This window comes from Chaetura pelagica, unplaced genomic scaffold (genome assembly GCF_000747805.2).
Source record: "Chaetura pelagica isolate M959 unplaced genomic scaffold, ChaPel_1.0 scaffold453, whole genome shotgun sequence".
Lineage (NCBI taxonomy): Eukaryota > Metazoa > Chordata > Aves > Apodiformes > Apodidae > Chaetura > Chaetura pelagica.
This window is the reverse complement of record NW_009952879.1, coordinates 297,382-320,243: the sequence shown is the minus strand read 5'-3', so window position 1 is coordinate 320,243 and position 22,862 is coordinate 297,382. Positions and strand designations below refer to the sequence as shown.

The following is a 22,862-nucleotide window of genomic DNA, read 5'->3' as shown; positions in this document are numbered from 1 at the left end:
GTGTAATCACATATAAAATACAGCTTTATTTTTCAGCTTATCATAAACACCTTGTTGTGTAATGGTATAAGGACAGAGAACTTAATGCTCTTGAAAACATCATGTAGAATTTCAGCATCATGAGCAGTGTTTCTGCTTGGGGATAAGAGGATGGTGTAAAGGCTGCAGTGCAGATCCTTTTATTAATGAGTAAAGGTAATTGGTGCAGCCCTCAGGTTTTGTCCTAGTGCTGCATGGGAAGACAGATGTCAGGGTAGCAAGCAAGCAGCAACATCTGACTCTTTGTAATCCCTGCCCACTATGTGACCACAGCCAGGAAGGCATTAGTCTCTTACTGATGCTGCTGCATCAACAGTTGGGTTTTGGGTCAAAAAATTATTACTGTAAAAACAGGATAAAGGACCTGAGATTTCCCGTTCTGAGTTTTCATCCAAGAGTTAGAGCAGTGTAAAACCAGGCCAGAGCAAAACAGAAATGATCAAGGATGGGATGCAGGGCTGAAATATGCCTCGTCAGCAGGCATAACTTGCTGGGGGAAGAAGAAAGTCACCAAGTTCTGTGTGGGATTGCTCCCAATTTGAAATACATTCTTGTGCTTGCTTCCCTACTAGCATATAACATGAAGCCTTTATGGTGGTTAGAACTGTAGTTAGATCATGGTTAAGAGTGAAAGGACTTGATTGTATAAACAGAAATTGGTGGTAGAAAGAACAAGGAGAATAAAAAATGTTTTCCTCAATTGTTTTAACCAGTAGCACCCCATATGAAGGAGAGCTTGTTCTTTGGGAATGCAGTCCCACAAAGAGTGGTGAGTACATGCAGCTCACAAGTTTGATGAGGTCAAAGCATCCTGTTTTAGCAAGGCTTATTCTGTTGTGTTGTTCAGGGGCTTGGGGCATTTTTGCTGTTGTTGGTATTTTGGCAACGCAAGTTGCTTTTACTTGGTGATCTTTTGGAGTGACCTTTGGGCATCATTACTGCAAGTGTGCATTTTTCATCAATGGATGACATACACTTGGATGTTTTTGGTATTTTGCCAACTGTTAGTACCAGTTCAGCTGATGGCAATACTGACCTTAATTTATCACCCTTCATACTCAGTCATCAATATTTCATTGTCTGGCTGTCTATCCTGAAATGCCATCAAAAAGCATTTCATAATGCATGTGCAACAAACAAAGCCCAGCAATGGTTATTTAAAAAGTGTGCTGTCTTTCTGCATAGTGTGTGGAAGATCTTCCTATGAAAGAATGTTAGACATTACCTGGAAAAATAAAGACAAATGTTAAAAGAGAATTTACAGGCAGAAAATAGGGAGTGTAATGACAGCACAGTGGAGTGGGACCCAGCTGTCTCCTGCATTTGCAGACCAGTCCTTTCACATGTCAGTGCAGAAGTAGCTTTCCCTGTGCCTAGAGCATGGCTACCACTGTTAGCTGGACCTTCCCTGCTTAGTAGCTGTTTGTGGATAGAGGGTTATAAAGTCAGAATTTAGCCTGTCAATTTTAATTCTGCTTTTCTTTAAGTGAGTGAAGAATTTTGTCATGACCCCACAGCTGTGTAGTTAATTTCATGCTTAGTGACAGAATTGATAATCTGTTTAGAAGCCTAAGGAGTAAAGAAGGGAGAGCTGCAAAGTAATGCCAGCATGGATTCTCTACAGCAGACCCATCAGTGACTTTGGGGTTGTGCTGCAGTTGTTCGTACCCAAGTAGATGGGTACGTGCCTCAGCAAACCAGCTGTTCGTTAAGGAGACTGTGATCAGGAGGGCCCTGGGTCAGGGGGAGCATCTGGTTGCTGGAGAAATAAAGAATATGAAGTCCTAAGGTATCTCCTGAGGCAGCATAGCCAGATGGAGGATGGTTTTGCAGCCTGGGCGTTCCGAGGCCGCATCCCCCACATCACCCAGGCAGCTACGTCAGGCTGGGAGTCAGCACTTGCATTACAGGCCTATGAAGTAGGTGCCAGTTGTTTATTACTGGCTTTAAAAATACCTCACTAAACATGGCTTAGACTTTTCATTTTTAAGGATTAGTTATGAAAAACATGTAGATGTCAAGCCATAGATAGCCCAGGTGGGGAGGAGGGTGTCAAGCAGTTGGTCAAAGATGCAGCCTGTGTGCAGGCACACGCCAGCAGCGAGGTGGCTGAGCCCTCCTTCCCATCCATTACACAGCCAGCCCAGAGCTCCCTGCTGGGCTTCTTGCTCTCGAGGTATCTGATCTGAGCAGCTCTAAAACTTGTGTCTTCACTAGAACCTGCTTTCCCAGCGTTGGTAGATGGGCTGTTGCTCCTCACTCCTTTTGTGCTGGCACAAGTGCTTTATCACCGCCTTTAAAAAGAGCCCATTGTGCCTCTCGCCATCCTGTCTCTGTTTCTTTGTGCCTTTTTCCTTCCAGGTTTCATATTAGAGGGCTCGTGTGGTTCGTGTCAGGGAACTGCATGCTCCCTTGGGGTTTAGTTTCTTTTTTCTGGGGACAAATTGTGACTGTTGACAAATTGAGCTGTTGTTTTTCTCAAGCTGCTTCCACCGATGGCAGCAAAACGCTGCACCTTCCTCCCTCCCTTCCAGGCGCCTGGGGTGCCCTGTGCCACTAGTGCAGATACTTTCCTGGTTGCCCACAAGGTTCCTCAGTATCAATTCATCTCACCTGCTACTGCTCTCTGTTGAAGAACAGGAGCATACTGGCTATGGGAGTCTGTGCGTGGACAGCTGAGTATTTTGGGCTTTAACTTTGCCCTATCATTTCACTAAATAGTCTACTCGAAGGCAAAAATTTTCAGTATCAGCTTCTTGAGAAACATTTCCTTCTCTGTAAGTGGTGACTTCCAGGGCTGCTCAGAGCCTGTTACCCTTTGTACTCTTGATAGAAACCAAAACACTGCTTCAATGGGATTTTTTTTTTTTTCCAGTCTAGCAGTGAACATAGCTATTTGTTTTATGAAGTCCAATTATTGCTGTGTTCTGGAAGGTGGATTCTGGACAACCATACTGCAAAAATAAACACACTGCTGAAGGAAATAAGCTTGTGGTTAATTAGCAGTACAGAGAATGAATATGTATCAGTGTTCAGATGTTTGAGTTGGAAGTTCTTTGTGTGACTTTATAGGCTTGGATGCACAAGCATTTTTTTAAATACTAAAAAGCCACCGTAAATGTATTTTTAAAAGCTTCTTTGAAGGCAGCTTTCTTTATTAAGCTGATTGAACTGAGGGCTGGTGATGTCATTTCCATTGCTGCAAAACTCTCCTATAAAAGCATAATGTTAGGAAAACCACAGCAAAATGAGAGAAGCAAAGGCATGTGCCCAAGGAGTAATGCCATCAAAGGTGGAATAACAGCACTGCTCTTGCACCACCAACTGGAAAGGGTCCTGGCAGAATTTCACTAAGGAGGTGTTTGCAAATCTCCCTTCCTTCTTGACGCCCATTTGTACAATGCTGACACTTTTCAGGAAGGGTGTCTTGAGGATTCCTGTGATCCCAACAAGAATAAAACAGCCTTGTAAAACAGCCTTTTAAAACAAAATGTTCCATGGAGAGCAAGTTGGCAACACCATTGTGTGATTTCTTTGAAATCTACACTGTCTTAAAGTGAGTGACTCCTGATTTGCTTCCTCTGTGAGATCCTTCAGTATAGTTTCTTTCGTGTCTTCCCTTGGCGTTTTTTTCCAGGTGTGTGTTCTCCTTGGATATGAATTGAAGTAATGCTGGGAGCTTAATGCCCTCACTTCAGATGCATTAAGACCTGCTGGGAATGCCCTTCTTAAGCAGTAGTGCATATGGAAAATCCTGGCATTTTTACTCTGAAAGGAACCTTATGTGTAGAGTAACTCAGACTCTGTCTGTGGGAAAGTAATCAAGTTTAAAAAATACATCTTGCTAAATTTGCCCACACATCTTGTAAACATTCTGTGTAAAATGTAAGTCAAAGTGATTTAATGTTGAGACAAATACGAAGTAGAACAAAATAATCTGAAAGAAGAAATGTACTGAATCCTTCTAAATAGCAGTCTCCATTCCCTCCCCAAAATACCAGGCAGACCATTTTTAGAATAATATGATAGAAATAACCCTGTGCATGCCCTGCAGTTGGCTGTGCTGAGCTGTGGGCAGAGCACACTGGGGGATTTCACTCGTGAAGCTGAAGTACGAGTCCACATGGGTTTGGGAAACTTGGGACAGGATTGCTTAAATAGGTGTAGACTCAAATTAAGTCTGAAGCATGAGAATAAATGTCTGATGTGCATTTATTGAGCACCCAGCAACTCCCACAGAGCACAACAAGCCTCATTTTCTGCTGCTGTAGACCTGTGGTAATGATTTCCACTACCAAGGCAGAAATCTGCACTCACCCAGCACCAGCGTTTCACATCCACTCTTGCACTCACTGATGCAGATCCTCAGCTGTGGAGGAAGCCTCAAGAAGCCATAGTCCTCAGAGCAGCAGTGCAATCCCCTCTTCGGCTGGAGCTGACTCCCAAGAACTTTCCAGAGTTGCTCCAGCCCGAGGAAGGGCCTCTTCCATCTGCTCATGTGCCCAGGTGTCTCACTTGTGCTTTTGGGAAGGGACTTCCATAGGGCTGGCTGTCCTTCCTTGGGAAATGCCAGGAAGAGGAATCATTACCTGCACCTTCCTAAACTTGCTTTACACTTTCTGTTGGCTGAGCTGTGCAAAAGCACAGGATGGGGCTGAGCATCTCTGTGGTGGCTCCTCATGGTGCTGCACAGTGCAGAGCCAAGGGAGCTTGCACTGACTTAAGCTTTTTGGATTTGGCCCAAGGAGCACAAGCCTTTTGGACAAAGGAAAAAACAGTAGATCTGCTGGTTAAAAAATCCTTTCTAGAACACGTTAGACTGATGTTCACTCTGTGTCACTACAAGTCACAGGACTGGTCCTTCATGTAGGCTGCTGGAACTTCATTGTTTATTTTTAGGGGCAAGACTTTCCATTCAGTGAAATTTGGCTTTAATTTTTTTTAACTGTTCCAAGGAAGAAAATGAAATGTTGACTTTAAGCACCTCAGTTAAATACTCCGAAGCTGTGAAAGTGCATATTTCATAGGGGAAAAGTCTGTTTTTAATGCATTAGTTTGCATTTATAGGAAAGATCAACCTAGTCTGAAGTAACATTTCTCTAAGCCTTTTTTGGTAGAATTTGATCAGTGGTTTAAGCAACTGTAACTGATTCCAGGAACACTTCAAAGCAGGCACGTCTCATTGGCCACTTGCAAAATCACCTTCTGAGACTGAGGCTCTGGAAATGCATTTATTCATAGAATATGTCTTGCATTAGTCCTCAGTTGGCCAACAAAATTATCTAAGGCATGTCTGAGGCAGCTATTAAAAAGAAACTTAAAAGACATGACTGTTCTAGTGAAGATGATGCAATACACTTGAGCTATTATCAGTCTCAAAAGTAAAATTAAATACATTCAAATGAACTTGTTCTGAAGGGTTTTGATTAATTTTTAAGGAAAAGTTGCTTTGAGTAAAGCAACTTAATTTCTTGTGCATGAAGGCTTAGATAAAAGAGCCTTTACCTGCCCCTGTTGCTTAGCCATGAGAAGGAAGTGATACATGGTATTCCATGTTGTTCTCCCTCATCTCACAGACAAGGCCCACAATTGTCACATCTTTACAGCAGGAAGCAAAATGCTAAATATGTTGGCTTTTATTCAGGTAGGAGTTCAGAACAGAGTAGAGGTGAATATTGCCTTTAAATAAGCATGCATAGTTGTTGCCTTGAGGTACATTAGATGTATTACCTGCTGAGGTTGAAGTAATAGGTGCTCTAAAAGAAAATACTGCAGGACTTAATTTTGATTTTTTTTTTTTAAACACTTCATTATCTAAGATAACAGCAGTGTTTCAAGATTTCAAAGTCTCTTTCCTTCTAACTGAGCAAGGCATTTAAGGACTTCCTCAGCCCATCCTTTCTGCAGAGCCCTCTAAGTACATGCTTAGACGTAAGCACTTAAATTAATGGAGCTGATGCTCAAAGTCTAGCAAATGCTTCAAGGTAACATCAGCATGGGGCGTTTCTGCAGTGCCAACTTGGGTAATGAGGAATTGTTCCCTGGGGACCATGCTGAGGGCTTTCCAAACACATCAGCAGGTGAGAATGGCGGAGAGGCAGACGGGAAGCAGGTGGTTGCTTTGCTCTAGATCGTGACAAATGGCACTGCTGGCTTCCAAGTTTCTGACTTCACAGCCCTCTGGAGAATGTGTCATGGCTGTCAGAAAACAATTAAGAAGCCATTACCAGGGAATGCTTTTGCCAATCCAGCACCTGACACAGCCCCCGGATGCACCTTAGCTTATGAGTCAGGAATGCACCAGCCACAGCCTGGGCCATGGAAGGGTTCCCTTGCTGCTGCTACACATCCTGGCCCTTCGCCAGCCCTTTCCTTGTCTTTGATTATTTTATTTTGAACATCTGAAGGATTTGACTCAAGAAAATCCAACACCACCTCCTTGCACGGTTTCCATATTATTGCTGTTTGTCAAGAAACAAATACTGCACAATCACTTGTGTAAACTGTTTATTTGCAATGCTGCGAGGCCCAGGTGCCGTCCCTGCCCGCGCAGCCACCCGCAGAGCTCCTGCTCCTCCCACCCGTGGCAAAGTTACAGAGGTTCTGGGTGAGCACACGTGTGCTGTGGGGTGTGGAGGCAGCACCACACAGCCCTCAGCGGCTGCTGAGCACAAGGCCCTTGGAGGTTCTGGTTTTGTCTTCTCTGCAGTGTTTGCATCCAGGAACCTCACAGGGTCTTGCAGCAGTCGGGCTGCTTTTTTATTGCACCAGAGCTACTAAGTAGTAGCTGGCTGAGCAGCCAGAGCTTTTATAGCAGTGAAATTCTTCTGTGTGGGAGTGTGTGGCCCTTGTTGAAGTTTCCAAACCAGAGACAACCTTATCTTCCTTTAAAAGAGGAGTAATAATAAAACACAGATTGGAAGAATCCCTAAGAGAGTCATGGTAATTTATCAAGGGTGATCTGCAGGAGAAAGCAAAAAGGGTTGATTCTCTTTGCTTTACTGATACACATTTCCTCACAGCCTCCTCTTCCTGATGCCACTTCGTGATTTTCAGAAAAATACATCTTTTTAGTTTTCTGTATGTCTTCATTCCCCTGTCCTTCCTCTGCATCTAAAATGAAACAAAATGCTTCCTAGATTTACCCACCTGGACTTTAGCACACGTTTTGAAAGTAAAATCTGATAAATTGCTGGAGGAAGAATGCAGTGATGATGCTCTTAATTTCTTTCCCTCATGAAGACACTTCACACTTCTGGCATATAGTAACTGCTCCTCTGGTAACTGCTCCTTCCTGTTTGTCTGTTTCATTTACCTGTTGCATCCTGTTGTAAATGGAAATCCTGTTCTCTTTGGGTCAGGGACTTTCTCTTTTATGCTGGTTGTGTATTAGCCTTGATATTGGATGGGGGTTTAGTGAGGATTAGTGGGCACTACCATAAAACAATTAGCATCCTCAGAAGACAGTGATCTAGGGAGGTCTGGAGTGGAATTTACTAAATTCACTGCATGTGCAAATAAGCTGGAGGGCTCTGCTCATTCCCTCCCTGGAAGGTAACTAACCTTTCAGGTTTTGGGAACCTGTTTTTGTTTGCTTTTCTGAACACCCTTTCAGGCCTTTACTTACCTTGAGGCACATGGGAGGTCCTGAGAAAAGATTAGACTGTCTGAATGATCATGTGTATTGTTGTACCCAAGGATTATTTACAGCTTTTTGTTCAGGGACTGTTATGCATAACTGCATTGAATGCTTTTAAAGTTTGACATCCACTCTTGTGGTATGGAAACTGGAGTGTTTCCAGTGTCCTTGCATACTTTCTCAAGAGAGACCCATCACATGCATTTTATGGAAAAGCTCTGAAAACAATGGGATAATTTGGGAAAAATAAAAGAATTGAAAGGAATCGAAGGTTTTGAGAACTTGGGTCTATTTCACCCAAATCTAGCTGAACTACATCTACTAAACCATGAAATGAATCTTACTGTCCTCTGGTGGAGACCTGTGCCCTCAGTGCTCCACTTTTTTCAATCTGGGTTGGCCTTCACTATTCTCTTATTTTTGCTAAGCAAATTTTCCCATTCAAGCCCAAATTTTGCAAAGATCAACAAGGAATGCAGGACGTGTCTCCTAGTTACCTGGGGCACTTCTGTTTTTTCTTTGATTTCTGGGTAGAGGAAAGAGATAGAGTCCTGCACTTACAGAGAAGGGAAGAAGTGTTTTTAAGAAGACTTAAAAAACCACTGCTGACTGCGAGGACCCGGTGAGTCAGCACATCTCAAGGCTGGGTTTCCTGCTGCGGGCAGGGCACAGGGCTGCAGCAGGTGCCTTATCAGAAAATGGGTGGTAACACCAATTCATCCCTCCATGCCTCCTGCCTGTGCCGAGGCAGCCCAGCCAGGCTCCCTCCATGTTTCTTGTTCTTCCAATACAGAGCAAGGTATCTGGGACAAGGAGCGTGGTGGCTCTGGGATGGAAGCTGCAGTTTGTTACAAACCACTGTCCTCTTTTTTGTATGGGTGGCCTGATTTGTACAATAGTGCCAATTCACATTGTGGTGTTTACAGAGTAAAGACAGGATGTGCGCCGGCCTGTCTCAGTGCATTATCTGCTCGTGTTATATTTTTAGGCTCTTGCTTCCATGACAAAATATTCAGTGACAGTATATTTGCCTACGAGCCTTTGAAGGTCTGGTTTTGCCTCATGTAAGGGTTCCCATTGTTTGGGATTCAGCCAGCACTTGAGCAGCAATGCTAGGTTTTACATGTCATCTCCATAATGTTTCTAGAAACAAACTTTGTGTTGCTTTCAATAAAGCCATGGGTCCCACCTTGAAAAGGTTGAGTTTGTGGCAGACTGACTGCCGATCAGTTCTTCGTGCCAAACAAATTGTGTTGAGTGTTATGAAAGCAATAGGGGATGTGTGGTGCTGTTAATTATCATAAACATAACAGCCTGTGGAGTGGCTGCTCTCAGAGGCTGCTCCTCAAGCTTGTCTTACAAGTAAAGTCGTATTCATAGCAGGGGAAGACCTACCCACCTGGGCATCCTCTGCTCATTCAGCAAAGCAGGAGCAAAGATTGTTATGGCAGGTTTTGAATCTGAAATGTGAGAAAGCAGTGCTTGGAGGAGGAGAGCAGATACTTCTGGTGTGAAGAGCTGGGCCAAAACTGTGGAACTTTCCACCAGCAGAGAGAGAGCTAATTCCCCAAGCTCAGCATATTCAAAGCCTGAATGCAAAACTCATCTTTTCCTTAAGTATTTTTTTTCTTTTCAATAGGATAAAAATAAAATCTTAAGGACTAATCCAGTTAAGCTTTCCCTTGCTGGCTGAGAACTGAGAGACAAAGAACAATAAACACTTTGTTTCTCTCCTGCAGTATCTGGTCAGTGGTCAGATACAACAAAGGTAAAGAGGTCACAAAAACACGGATCTTTTGGAACTGGATGTGCCTCATTACAGGTCTGGGTGGGAGACTGACATTTTGGCAGGGACGAACCGGGACAAAGCCGTGTGGGCATCGTGGTTTAGACAAGTGAAGAAGACAAATCCTCTCATCTATAAATCAGTTACCATTTGTTCCTTATTAATAATTTAGCTGCCAAGACTGTGCTTATTGCTTTAGAAGGGGAGAAAAAAAATACAGACTGTCCCTGTACTGAGTAGCTGGCAGTCTAAAAGATGCAAGACACGGTACTCGTGGGAATATCCGGAGAAAACTATAATCGTGGGCTGTATTAATTACTGTAATATTTGTGCACAGTCTCCTCCCTGTAAATCTCTTTGCTTGCCTCATGTTGAGAGTCTACAATGCTTTCAGTTTAACCACCCTTCCGAAAGAGATGAGGCACTGAAGGATCATCCTTCCATCTCATCAGGGCTGGAAGGTTTTTCTGTGCCCCAGTGCGGTGCTGAAAGCTGCACGCAGCAGGGAGAGGGGGCGAGCTGGGGAGGAAGGGGAAGCCAAAGGGATGCATGTGGTGGATGTCCAGTCTGGACAAGGAATTTGGGAGGAGGGGAGAAGCTGCAGTTGGAATAAGCTCTCACATGTGGGATATAAAGAGGACTGGAGTACCTTGAGGACAAGACCCTAGGCTATTTGAATGTAACACCTTGTAGAAGATTCCAAAGAGATTAAGAGAGAAGTGTGATTGATGGGTCAGAATGATAATTTTAGCAGCTATGTTTTTTGGTGGGTTAGAGGAATAAGATATTTATTTCATGTGCCAGAGAGGAGGAAGAGATGAGGTGGGATGACATAAGGACAGGCAAAAATGGTTGCTTAGAGTAAAAAAGTGAGGTAGATCTTAATTAGTTTGGGAATTTTGGGGGTTTTTTTGTGTTTTCTTAAATGTTGTGCAGGAAAATACATCAAGGTACAACAACAAAACAGGGAGTCTACTAGGGGTGGTGTGGGGCAGACACAGAGTAAGGTTTAATATTGTTACATAGCAGGTCTGTGCCAGGGTGGAGATGAAATCTGGGGCTTGTGTCTCCAGTTGCAAGCAGTGTCCTTGCCTTTATGCAGAGCAGCAGCAGCGTGTGGAAGGTAAGGCATGGCACAAAGCCTGGGCGGGATAACAGGAGGCAGGGAGTGCTGCCAGTGAAAGACAGGAACCTCTGTGGCACAGCCCACTGCTCTCACTTCCCTACCATGCTTTTGAGCACTGCTTTGGGATCAATTCTGGTTCACAGCACCTTGGGCACTGCCTTTTCCCTGGAAGCAGCTAGGATTGATTTCACAAAAGTTTATCTGGGCGAACGATGCTGTCTGCAGACTCGGAGGTTTGGGAATGGGTAAGAAAAATGGAGAGGAGTTGGACTTGTTAGTGTTTAATGTCTCGTTGAGAGAGTTGGATCCTGTTACGTACAAAGCAGACAGTTGGTGCAGACTCTTAGTAAATAGACTTGGTGCTGTGAGGAGGAGGTGTGATTGGTCATTGCCTGTGTGTATTTTAGAGCAATCAAATTTGTTTCATGGAGTTGTTTTTTGAGTATGGAGTGGGTGTGTGGACCAAAGGCTTAGTCATGAGGGGAGGGGAAAGAAAACTGTCTTGACTTGTGAAATCAAATGTTTGTGACTTATCCCATTCTTTCCCTATCCTCATACAGCTTATTTCTATATTCACTTGCTGTAGGAATGGTCAGTGCTGCTAGATCTGTATGGGGCTTGTGACCCTTTGTGGCATTCAGGTGTTTGGAGAGGGTTGTCTGCTCTTTTGCACCCTTGGTCACTTGCTCACTCTCACTCATGCTTTGGACAGCCCAGTAAGTATTTAGGGAAGGTGTAGGTAGTGAGACATCTCCCAGTCAACAAAACCTGGAGGGTGCTTAAAACTGTGTGAATGATTCATTGGAAGGCCCTGTGTTTGAGTCACTGCTGACCCGGGGGCCTAGCAAGTGCCATGTGCTGCTGAAGACGAGACATAAAAGAAAGCAGCAATTGACTGTTACCTCTATATGCCTCATTGTGTTGTTTTAGAGAAGCTGGGTGTTGTTCCTGGGGCTCCCATCTGCATTTCATCTTGAGTAGTTATTAGGGTTTGCTTCTCAAGTGTCCCCCAAGGTTTGATTTGGAGGGAGTGGGGGTGGTCTTCATGTTGGCCATGAAAGTGCTGTAGTGTTGCTGTGAAGCCACGTTTAGGTGTTACTGTCATCTTGGCTATACCACAAAGGTGGGCAGATTTATTTGTACACTCCTGTAGTTTGGAAGACACTTTAGGACTTGAAGAACTTAACATTGTTTTGACTTCTGTGGACTCCCCTTACAGGTCTACTGCTGCAGGCCAGGAGGGATCTCTCCTGTGGCTTAAAGAGCTTCCAGTCTTTATCTAGCATTATTGCTCAGGCTAGTACTCAGGAAGGCTGCCAGATGGCAAGGTGATGCGAGGCTTGGGAAAGAGAGGCCTGTGTGGTTACTGGGTGGGAGCAGAGTCGTGCTCCCAAACAGCATTCCTTACCCCTTCTGGCAGTGCCAAACCCACAGGACACGGCCCAGCCGGACTCCTTGTGCCTGGCATTGACAGCTCCGGTCAAGAGGGGCCAACAAGAAAATGAGGCAGAAAAACCTCCTGTATTTCTGGAATTCTGCAGATTATTTTCCATAATTTGGCTGATAGTGGCTGGCAGTGTCACTGTCACCCTGGACCAGCTGCCAGAGACACAAGGCACTCGTTCCCCCTGCATCACCCGGCTCTACCAACCTGTGACAGAGGATCATGGCATGAAAATCAAAAGTGGCTTTAAAAGGTGCTCTGGCTTTTTCAAGTACAAACCAATATTTACCTGTGAATCTGCTTCTCTCCTTCTTCCCTTCTCCCTGGCAAGCTTTAGATTTGCTTCTAGTTTGAGTTGAATGTTTAAGCATTTATCCTGTGAGATTCTGGGGACATGAATATTAAATATTCTTTTTAGTTTGGAAAGAGGGAAGGGAGAGATGACAACAGGAAAGGTACTTGAAATGTCTCTCTGTTGCTTAAATGTGAGTTCTGATGTAGTTGGTATTTTCAGCTGTTCGTTATGGACACTTCATGGAAAACTTCTGAAAAAAACATCTCATTTGGGAACAGTTCTGTTTCCTGTGGTCATTGAAGGGTGACTTGTTTTCGTGTTCTTTTTTTTCTGGACTGTTCTTTAATCGCTTCTTGCCTCAAGTTTTTATTACTACTGACATTTACATGAAAATAAGGTATTTGTTTACATAGATTTAATTTACTTGCTTTTTCCTGCTCCGTTTTTATGTCAGCTGTATTTCCATGCAAGCAATAGTAATGATAAAACCTTTACAGGAAAGGTACTGTGCACGCACATGCTTGAGATCCTGTTTGGATGATAAGAATGAGTTAGCATGATACTGATCCGTGCTTTATGGAGCTGTTACTCATGCTCTGTGCTGCTCTCCCACACATCCTGCATTAGTCAGAGTTAAGCATTGAAATTGTACATCCTTGCTCCTAGCCATATCACCACGGCAGAGCTGGTGTAGTTTAGGGCTGGGGAGAGTGAAGGATAGAGGGAAAACATCTGTGCTTGTCTGACTGCTGCTTTCCTTCAAATAGATAGCGAGTGCTGCAGATCTTGATGGGAAAAGGGTGCATCCTGGTAGAGGGGTGAACCACATGGGAAAGGCTGGGTTTGGGTGAGCAAGGAAATTCCTCATGCTTTGCAGCATGGGGAAAATACTTTTCCCTCCTTTCTTCAAATTTTTCATTGTGTTTTGTTTTATTTTGTGTGTGTGTGTGTTTGTGTTTTTTTGTTGTTTTTTTTTTTCTCCTGAACACATGTTATTTAGGAAAGCAGAATTTGGTTTCTGTGAATAACTTGGCCAAAGGGGATGGCTGAGGGAGTGACTTTCTTATGCTGTGCTATTAGGTTGTGAGTGGTAGCCTGAAAAAAATCCTTTCAACTGATCGGTAGATTTACTAGAAGAAAGGAAGCTTTCAGGTAGGCCTCATACACAGCTTCCTTTTTTTTTTACTCTTAAGAGTTTTTGATGGGGGAAAAAAAATACTTCAGCTGAAGCATTTTCCATCTCTCTGGTACAAATAACCCTCTTCTCTTCTTATACAGAAACAGTCCCCCAAATTTGAACTAGCAAACTAAAAACCCATAACACCACCTCCTCTCTTCTCTCACCCTCCTCAGATGTGTTGTAAAACCTGATTATGAGACAGAGAAGTTTACAAAGTTGTTCCTCCAAATACCCACAAACTCTTGCAGAGTCTTGAGTCTCTGATTTCATTAGTAATTACAGACATAAAAGACTGTAAAATATTAACTTCTGGGGACTTTTAATGAGGCGTTTCATCTTAAATCTGCAGCATTCCCCGAAGACATCAATCACACTTTTTAAGGTTTACTTTTTAAGCTGGATTTCTCCTGTGTTGCTGGTGACTCATAATTAAGGAAGTCAGAGTTGTAAAATTAACACAGCCTTCTTCCACTACCCTTTTCACCTCTCTCACACGCACACACCTTCTGTTAACTCCTTGTGGAAACTCTTAAGATTTGTTTTGGTAGCGGAGGTAGTTCTTTGTCATCAGGAGCAAGGAGGAAAGTCTGTGAGAATCTCCTCTATGCTGGAATACACAGGGAAATGATTCATGCAGAACTGATTCATTACCAGCTTGCAGGATGCCAGGGAGGGCTCGAGGCTGGGAAAACTCCATTGGAAAAGAGAGGCAGTTCAACGGGAGAGACCGAAGGCTAAGGATCCCAGACTAAAGTTTTTGTAGGCAAGCTGCATTTTGTTTAAAGCTGATCAGCCTTAATGAAGAACAGGTCCTGCCCACAGAGTCATGGGCGCACATGTGTGGCTCTGCTCTTGAGTGGATCCCAAGGGACATCCCTGAGGAGGGGCTTGGGGTGGGAGAGGATGTTGGACGGAAGTGTGAGCGTTTGTGGGACGGGGTCCCCTTGGTTGTGGTACACTGATAGTTGGTACTGGTTGTGCAAATAATTATATATCTGAGCTGCTGTTGAAGCAGCTTGAAAAGCAGTATGGTGTAGAGGCAGTGGAATTAAAGGAAGCCTTTAAAGCCAGTGTAATTCAAGGAAAGTATCGATCTATGTCTTAAGTACCTGAGTTGCTTTTGAAAATGGGAGATGGACACTGGAAAATTTCACCCTTCATCTTTTTATCCATGTGGAGGAGGCACAAACACAGATGTCAAATCTTGAAATAGCTGCTTTTCAAATTACAGGAAAAGCAGCGACATTTTCACTATATAATAAAGAAAATAACAGCAATGAACCTCGAGTAGCCTCAAACTATTCCAAACAAGATAATTGGAGGCTGTACCACAGTGTATTTTTAGTTATATCTGCTATAAAGTAAACATGTTCTTTGCCCAGGACCACCAAAAATGTTTCCATAAGAACTATTGGCTGAGTCCCAACTTGATAGAATGCACAAACATTTGTCTGAGCAGTCAGTTCCGACTCCTGGTATTTATATGAAGTTTCTGTTGAAGGCTCTGGCAATTGTATGGCTTGTGAAGGAGACTCCAAGGTCTTAAAACTGTCATTTTTCAACACTCACTATGATAATCACTTTTGCTTTTGTTAGCAGACATATATATTTGGGGTAGCAGTTCTTGGTGAGACACTTCTATCTAAATGTTGTGCAATACATCAGTTTCTCTTTCAGCCATTAAGAAGCACATTCATTTCTTTGTTCTTTTGCTCTGATTTTAGTGGGGCTGTATCTACAGCTGATGCTAATCTGCAGACCTCTCCTGACTTGAGCAAATATATGAAGAATTTTTCCCTCCAGTATCAAAAAGATGCATGTGGAAGGTAGTTATTAAATGGTAATCAGTAGAAGTATCATGGAAGCTAATAGAATAACTGAGTTTTACAGCAGCTTCTTTTTTCTTTTCTGATTGCTAGCAGGACCATGTGCTCCAGTTGTTCCATCTTCCTTGAAATACTTTTGTTTTGAATGCACTCTGTGTTATGGAAGATGATCTGCATCTCTGGCATTTCCATCCATCCATTTTTCCTTATGAAACTCCTCTGAACATACAAATACACAGGCCCATGAGAATGCCTGGAATCTCCTCCCAGAGAGGAAGTTGCTGGTTTGATTGGATGAAAGTGTGTTGAGTTTTGGATTTCAGGATTGGAGTTAAACTCAGGATTCTGGGAAGGAATGATGGGCTCATATGAGAAATGACTTGAAAAAGGCATGTGCCTTCTGAGAGGCTGAGCTTCTTACTGTGTCTGTTTCCTCCACCCTCAGTCCCCTTAAGGCTCAAGCACAAATACATTTAGAGGAGTCTGACACAGACTTGGGCAAATAAACTTTGCTAAAATAAATAAAAGGACTGAAACTGCTTTGAGGAACTGAATTTAAAATGTAGAGGAGTTATAAAATCATACCAAAAGTTACACTTGCTCCACAAAAGGTAACTGGGAAAGGGCTTGGATGTGATACTTTCAGAAACACTTCTGGCCTCAGATTCCACTTACATCCCTTATTATCTACTGATTTCTGTTTATGGTAAGTTAGTGGTAGTGAATTACTACATTCTTAACAAAAAAAAGAGCTTGCCCTATCTGCCTCTTGCAGTAGTAACCAGACAGGCTTTTTTTACCTTACTTTGCTGACAGCTCTGGGCATCCCCAGGGTAGGGGGTACAGTGGAGATGTTCTAGCTGCATGATTTTTGCTGCCATTATTAGAAATTATCTGTCTTAAGAACTAGGATATATTGTATCCTTTCTAGAGTAGGAGGATGAAGGACGTGCATGGTGGGGCCTCTGAGGTTTCTGGCTATCAGAAAAAGGAGGTGAAAGAGCTGTAGAAGCATATAATTACAAGATGGCTAAAAATAGAGGGAAGGGAGCTGGGTCTACTAGCCAGTAACCAATATCCTGGAGCTGTGGCATGGGCAGAAGTGTAATTAACAGAGAGTAGTAAAAAGTACAGAGGAAAAAATAATGATCCTGAGTTAGATCATGATACTGCATGACAAAACAAGATCTATCTGTAGCTTTAAAGAAATCTAAATGAAACTAAGCTGTTTGCATGCCAGGAGGGAGCAGAGCTGGACACAGCTCAGAGAGGAGAGCTCTGGAGTACAGGACAAGCAGAAGGCAGCTTGAGCAAAGTAACAATGGACAGACAGTTTATGGTAAACCAATAAAACGTACTTATGTCTGAATCTGAAATTAGACTCTGAAAAATATGGTCTCAAGGCACCTGCTAAAGAGCTTAGCATTACTGGAATCTTAATAAATGACTCATGCTGTCATAATCTGATCCTGACATCAACTCTCTGTGCTGCATTTCTTCAGCTTTCGAGTGGGGGAAGGGGAAGTCTGCAAAGCCTTAGTAAAGACTGAGAGCTGTAAACAGGCAGTAAGAAGCCCCCACAAGATCTATTGGTAATTTCTGTGTTGTCAGCTACTTTTCAAAACCAGAACAAATGAGACTTGAGTAGAAGAATTCCGCAGCATCAGAAGAAATGGGAATTGCTCTTTACCTTTAAAATCTTTACCTGATGCTGCAGGCAGTAGGTCGTAGCAGTCTGTGTTGAAGACTTCATGGCCAGCAGATGCGTGGAGCTGTGCCACCCACTGGCTGTGACCCTGGGCTTGCCTGTAAGTACACCCACAGCCCAAAGGCTGTGACAACCTCTGCACGGGTCCTCAAGCTTTTCTATGGCTTCCTCTTGGTGCCTTTGCAGCTTCTGCTCCCCTCAGCAACTCCTTGTGAAGGTCGGAAGTATCTGAAGTCAGTGACCATCTGCAAACGTAGGGGTCTTTTTTCCTCCTAAATCCAGAGGAGGAGTTCAGTGGGAAGAATAAGCAGCCCAGAGGAGAGAGTTGCCAGCACAGAAAAGTGGTGGTCTTTGATAGCGTTGAGGAGGTGATGAACTCCTTGTTCCTGGTGTTTGCTCTGACACAAACTTCAGCTTTGAGGGGGATCATATATCTTCATTTCCTTGGGGGTAGTGAAAACTTACCCGCTCCACAGAGAGATGTTGCAAATTAGATGTTTGTTAATAATTTTAATATTCTATAAATGTAAGTGCTAAGTAGAAGTATTAATTATTAGCTTTCTCTATGGCAGTGATAATGTGCATTGCAAACCTCAATTCAGCACAGTTATTGCTGTTTCCAGACCTTGAATGACAGTACTGTTAAAGCTGCACCAGAAATAGGAAAATTTAGTGGTGCTGAGCAAATTGAGGGGAAAGAGATGGCAAGGGATCAGCTTTTGAATTACAAATGTGCTGCATGGGTCATTTTTTTTATTCAGTGTTGTTCATTTGGCCAGTATTCAGGGAAAGTGGAGACTTTATCCAACTTTTCAGTGAAGCCCTGTGGATATTGCAGTGCTCTGCACTGAAAAGCCAGATTCTGCTACAAGAATAAATGCTTACTTTCCTAGTGGAGACCAGATGCTGGGCCACTAAGGAACTACTTATCATGTTTGGTGCTTAAGAGAAAATCACAGCCTGTGGCCATAGTTCTTGGTGCATTTTAGAGCATGCTGGCAGCTGATTTGTCATGGTTTTAAAAACCAGCTCCTGCTCATGGTTTTTAATAAGAACCCCTTGGTAATACAGAACTTAAACTTTTTCTTCCTGGTTGTTTTTCCCTTTTCTTCACCCCTTTCTGCACATGCTGCTGTTACTGGATACTTGAGCTTTCAGGTATTTTGTGGTCTTGTAAGATTAATGGCAGGGATATAGAACTGATGGGTTTTGCAAACAGGAGTGTGTGTGGGAATGGCAAGGGGAGGGCATGGATCTCTGGAGTAAATCTGAACCTTGACAAAACACCCCTGGAATATCATATTGCTTGTATCACTTTGCTTAATTTGCACTACTGCGTTCCACTGACTTCAGCTTTGCTTTTAAAGGAGAATGAGTGTAAGGAAGAGCTTCATTACCCATCTAAAGGAAAGAGCTACAGAAAGCTCAAAGAGGAAATTAAGAAATAACAAGTTCATCTTTTAAAGTATGGGGTTTGGATTTTTTCTTTCCTGATCCAGGATCTTACAAATTAAATGAGGTTTAAAAGAAAATAAATTAAACAAAACAAAAACCCAAAAAACCCACACACCACTACCAAAACCAACAAAAAAAACCCCAACCCCAAAACAACAAAAACCCCCAATCAGGCCTGGAAATCAAATCCTGTTACGCAATTTAACCTTCTTCTATTTTTTCCTCACTCTTTTTTCAGACAGTTACAGAGGACTGAGGGGTTTTTTGTTCGTTTTTTTGCTGTTGTTGTTTTCAAAAGCTTCAATGTTTCTCTCATTCTTTTTTCCCCTCTTCTCTGTTTTTGCTATTAAGAGTCACAGTTGCCCATTGTTCTTTGAGCAGCAGTAGCCTGGACAGTTTGGAGTAGCAGTTTCATGTGTTATATTTTCCTGGTAAATGGTTTGTAACAACATATAACTAGGAATCAATCCTAGAGGTGTTCAGCCTGAAGAGTTTTTCCTTTATTTCTTAAGGACACTGCAGTGGTGGCCTGACCATGTCTTGTGCTGTTGTGAAAGCAATTACCTGATTGCATTCCTGGAGTCCTGGTCTCTCTTTCTTCATTCCATATCTTTTAATCTCTGGTTAGAACTGCCCTTGGTGTGGAATAACCTTGCCACTGGGTAACTCTTGATCATACACTCATAGAATGGTTTGGGTTGGAAGGGACCTTAAAGATCTTCTAGATCCAACCGCCATGCATTGACAGGGACATCTTCCACTAGACCAGGTTGCCCCAAGCCCCATCCAACCTGCCCTTCAACACTGCCAGGGATGGGGCAGCCACAGCTTCTCTGGGCAACCTGAGCCAGTGTCTCACCACCCTCATAGTGAAGAATTTCCTCCTAATGTCTAAGGGAAAGAAGAGGGAAGGAGGGTAAGGAAGGGCAAGGAATGATGTCTCCAGCAGCTCCAAGGGATGCCCATCTCTCTTTGTTTCCTGGGGAGGGATTTTAAGGGAATTGGGGACTTCCTCTGTGTTTAAATACCTGATCAGGTATCTGAGCCAAAGCAGCTGTAACATGCCCCATTCAGTAAAGCGGTAGCCAAACAGTGCAGAGGAGTTGGTGTTAACTCAGCTCTCAGTGCTCTGGGTTAGAGAGTGACCTTGCAAACCCTTAATTTCTCATCCTTATCCTGCAAGTTCAGGATATATGCTAGTTACCAAAGATGCACTGAACACTTTCTGGCAGTGAGAGTCTGCATCACCTGCTCAGTCAAGGCTGAAAAGAAAAGCTCCTGACAGCCTTTGCTGTTTAATCCCACCATGCAGTATAGAGGGGCTTTGAAGACACAGCTTCCCCCCAAAATAAATGGTGCTGCTTGGAGAGCACCATCCAGTACACTGAATTTTTGCCAAAGAGCTTTGGTATTTTTAGAAGAAATCCTTTTAGGTAGGATGGAGTAATAAATGTATCAGCTCAGTTGTACAGGGAGATCTGACAACACAGGCTGGTTAAAAGGAAGGAAAGAGGGAAGAGCAGTCCAGTAACCCAATATAAATAACCCAACATAACATTTGGTGCTTAGCTTTCATGTGCTGAGCTCTCAAGTGGTTTTGGGAATACTTCAGCCTCCAAGATCAGACTGTCCTTCAGAATAGGACCAAGAAAGGGTAGAAGTTGTGTGTGCTGTGGATTGTGTTGTCCAGTTACTTTGCATATGGATGTGAGAGACATCTACTATGGTCATCCCTGTGGGCTGTGGCCTCCAGAGATGGTGAGCCAGTCAAATGCATCCTCAGCTGTGGTGCTTGCTAACTGAAGTCTGTACTAATACATCTGGCACCAGCTTTTGGCTTTCATCAGGTTCCTCCTAGAACTGCTACAGCCTGCTAACCTGTGAAAGAGTGGATCATCTTCTGCCAAGAAGGTGATACCTGAGCCAGCTTGTGGTATGATACTGCGGCCAGCCAACAAAGGAAGGAAGGAGATGAGCTAGGGCAGAACTGTGGGAATGTGTTGGACAGGAGGAAGACTGTCTCACCAAGACTTGGTGCAGCTGCCCTTAAGACTGCAACCTCAACCACTCATAAATGATATCTGGACACTCAAGCCAGTTCTCATGCTTGATCAAATGTTTGCTTCTATGAGCGGGCATTCGATTAGCTAACAAAGATGTGGCAATTGACTGTGGTAATTGGGGTTCTGTATCTGTGCAGAAAGCTGCCTGTAGGAGAGAAAAGTGTTTGCTCATCTGCTCTTGTGTCCCATCTCAGCCATGCCAGTTATTTCTTGATTTGGAACAAATATTCCTTGAGGGTTGAGGCAGGACAGCAGAAAGAAAAAAAGCTGCTCTGTTACCCATATTCTTCCTAGAAACACGCAGATGATGTTGTTTTGTCCCAAGTCCCGTAAAGAGAGCCTGAGGGGAGGTTTCACAGTCATAAAAATGTAGTTGCCCTCCAGGGCTTTGGGAAAATATAATTTCTTTGCCTTATCTTCTTTTTGGGGGGAGAGGTTATTATATTTGAAAATAAAACATATGGCTGTGTCATTTGAAAAGTCTCTGTAGCTAAGATTGTAGAGAGTCCATCTCTTCAGCATCCTCACCATGGGCAGTGGTGGACAGCAGTCACAGCATCTTCTGCAGCGTTCAGGCTCTGTGAACAAAAGGGAGTAGCTGTGACACCAGTGGGTGAGCTTTGTCCTGCTTTTAGGGTGGTTTTTAGGCAACCGCTGAAGCTGTTCAGGGTTTGGGGACTGCTCAGAAAACAGTGACTTGGGGTCTCTCTCCACTGTCTTCTTTGAGAACTTTGTTGGCAGAAGGGCTTCATTAAGGTGGGTGGCAAGTGCCACTGCCTCCAGAGGGTGCCAGGCACATAGATGTGCTGGCTCATCTTTTGTAAAGACTTCATCACTTGCACCAAGAACCCTGGGGTGGTGACTGGGAAGTTTGTTGTAAGTATAAAGAGTTTCTTCTGTCCCAGGAATCATAGGGAGAGAACCATCCTTGTGAATAATCCCAAAGTCATCCACACCTTGTGTTAGTCCCCACTCTCAGCTGTTAACCTCAGCCCAAGTGTCCGTTCTGCTGATAGTGACTGGGAGCACTAGGAACACTTGCCACACTTGTGTCTCCTGTGGGATACTTGGAATAATCTCTCTGAAGCTTCTGTCTTCTCCTTTATCCTCATTTATTTCAATCTAGTGTCTTTTGTTAAATTTAGTGAATATTTTCACACTCGTGGTGTATATTTTTAATGTTTTTCCACACTGACAAGTTTAGGGGTCACTTAGGTCAAGTCTTGGCCCCATTGAAATAAATACCAAGATCAGTTCTGGACACTGGTGCCCTCCTTGTGAGTCTTCCACTGGGCAAAATTGCTTTCTGCTTTCCTGTCCTCAGAAGGAGCTCAGTGTAAGAACACACTTGGAGGATGTGCCAGATCCTCAGGTGGTTGGTCACCCTGTCCCAGAATAGGCTGAAGAGAATGTGTGACCCATAAATAACAAGCACAATATGCAGAAATACACACTATTAATATGGACTATAAATAATAACTGTGGGTATTGTGCATTTTCCAGGGCTGCAATATAATTGCAGGTTGTAGCTGATTTACAACCTGTACCAGCAGGTCCCTCGATGGTGCCGTAGCCTCTTACGCACTTCATATATAACAGTTGTGTGGTGTGTTCTCCTGCTCCCCTCAACCTAGTGCTTGTCAGTAAGAGCTGGAATGGTTGTGTGTTGCCTCCTTGGCTGTTGTAGCAGTGTTTGCAAGAGGTGTGCGTGTTGCTCTACTCTGCCAGAGAAGCTTTTGGGAAAACTCTTCCTGGGGCAGCCAATGCCGAGCGCAACCACTGCTGGAATAATTGTTTGTGTGTTTTGGTTTGGGTTTGTTTTGTTTTCCTAGGTTGGCTGCCAACACGAAGAACCAAGGGAAATAATTCTGAGTAAAATTTCAATTTATGTATTTTTTTTCTCCTTTACTTGACAGACTAAAAATTAGAAATATTTCATTTCACCAACCCCCTGAAGTGGTTCATTTCAGTCATTAAGAAAAGCAAGGGAAATGAAGGGTTAGGCTTCAAAGCAAGTGCCTGGGGAGCAGCTCCTGTTTTGTGGCTCAGGGAGTGGAGGGGACCCTGCTCCAGCTCTTTCCTCTGCTGCAGAGGATTTGAACACGCTTGTCAGGAAGGTTTGCTAGGAACAGGCTATTCTGGGATGAGGACAGGATTAGGAGAAAAATGAGTTGGAGGAGACACGGGCTCACACCAACCCCCTGAAGTGGTTCATTTCAGTCATTAAGAAAAGCAAGGGAAATGAAGGGTTAGGCTTCAAAGCAAGTGCCTGGGGAGCAGCTCCTGTTTTGTGGCTCAGGG

General features: G+C 43.5%; 1 protein-coding gene across 1 annotated transcript in view; it reads left to right on the top strand.

The window, feature by feature from the left end:
* The window catches only part of SMAD3 (SMAD family member 3), a 78,619-nt gene that overhangs the window by 36,830 nt on the left and 18,927 nt on the right, over positions 1-22,862 (top strand). The window lies entirely within an intron of this gene.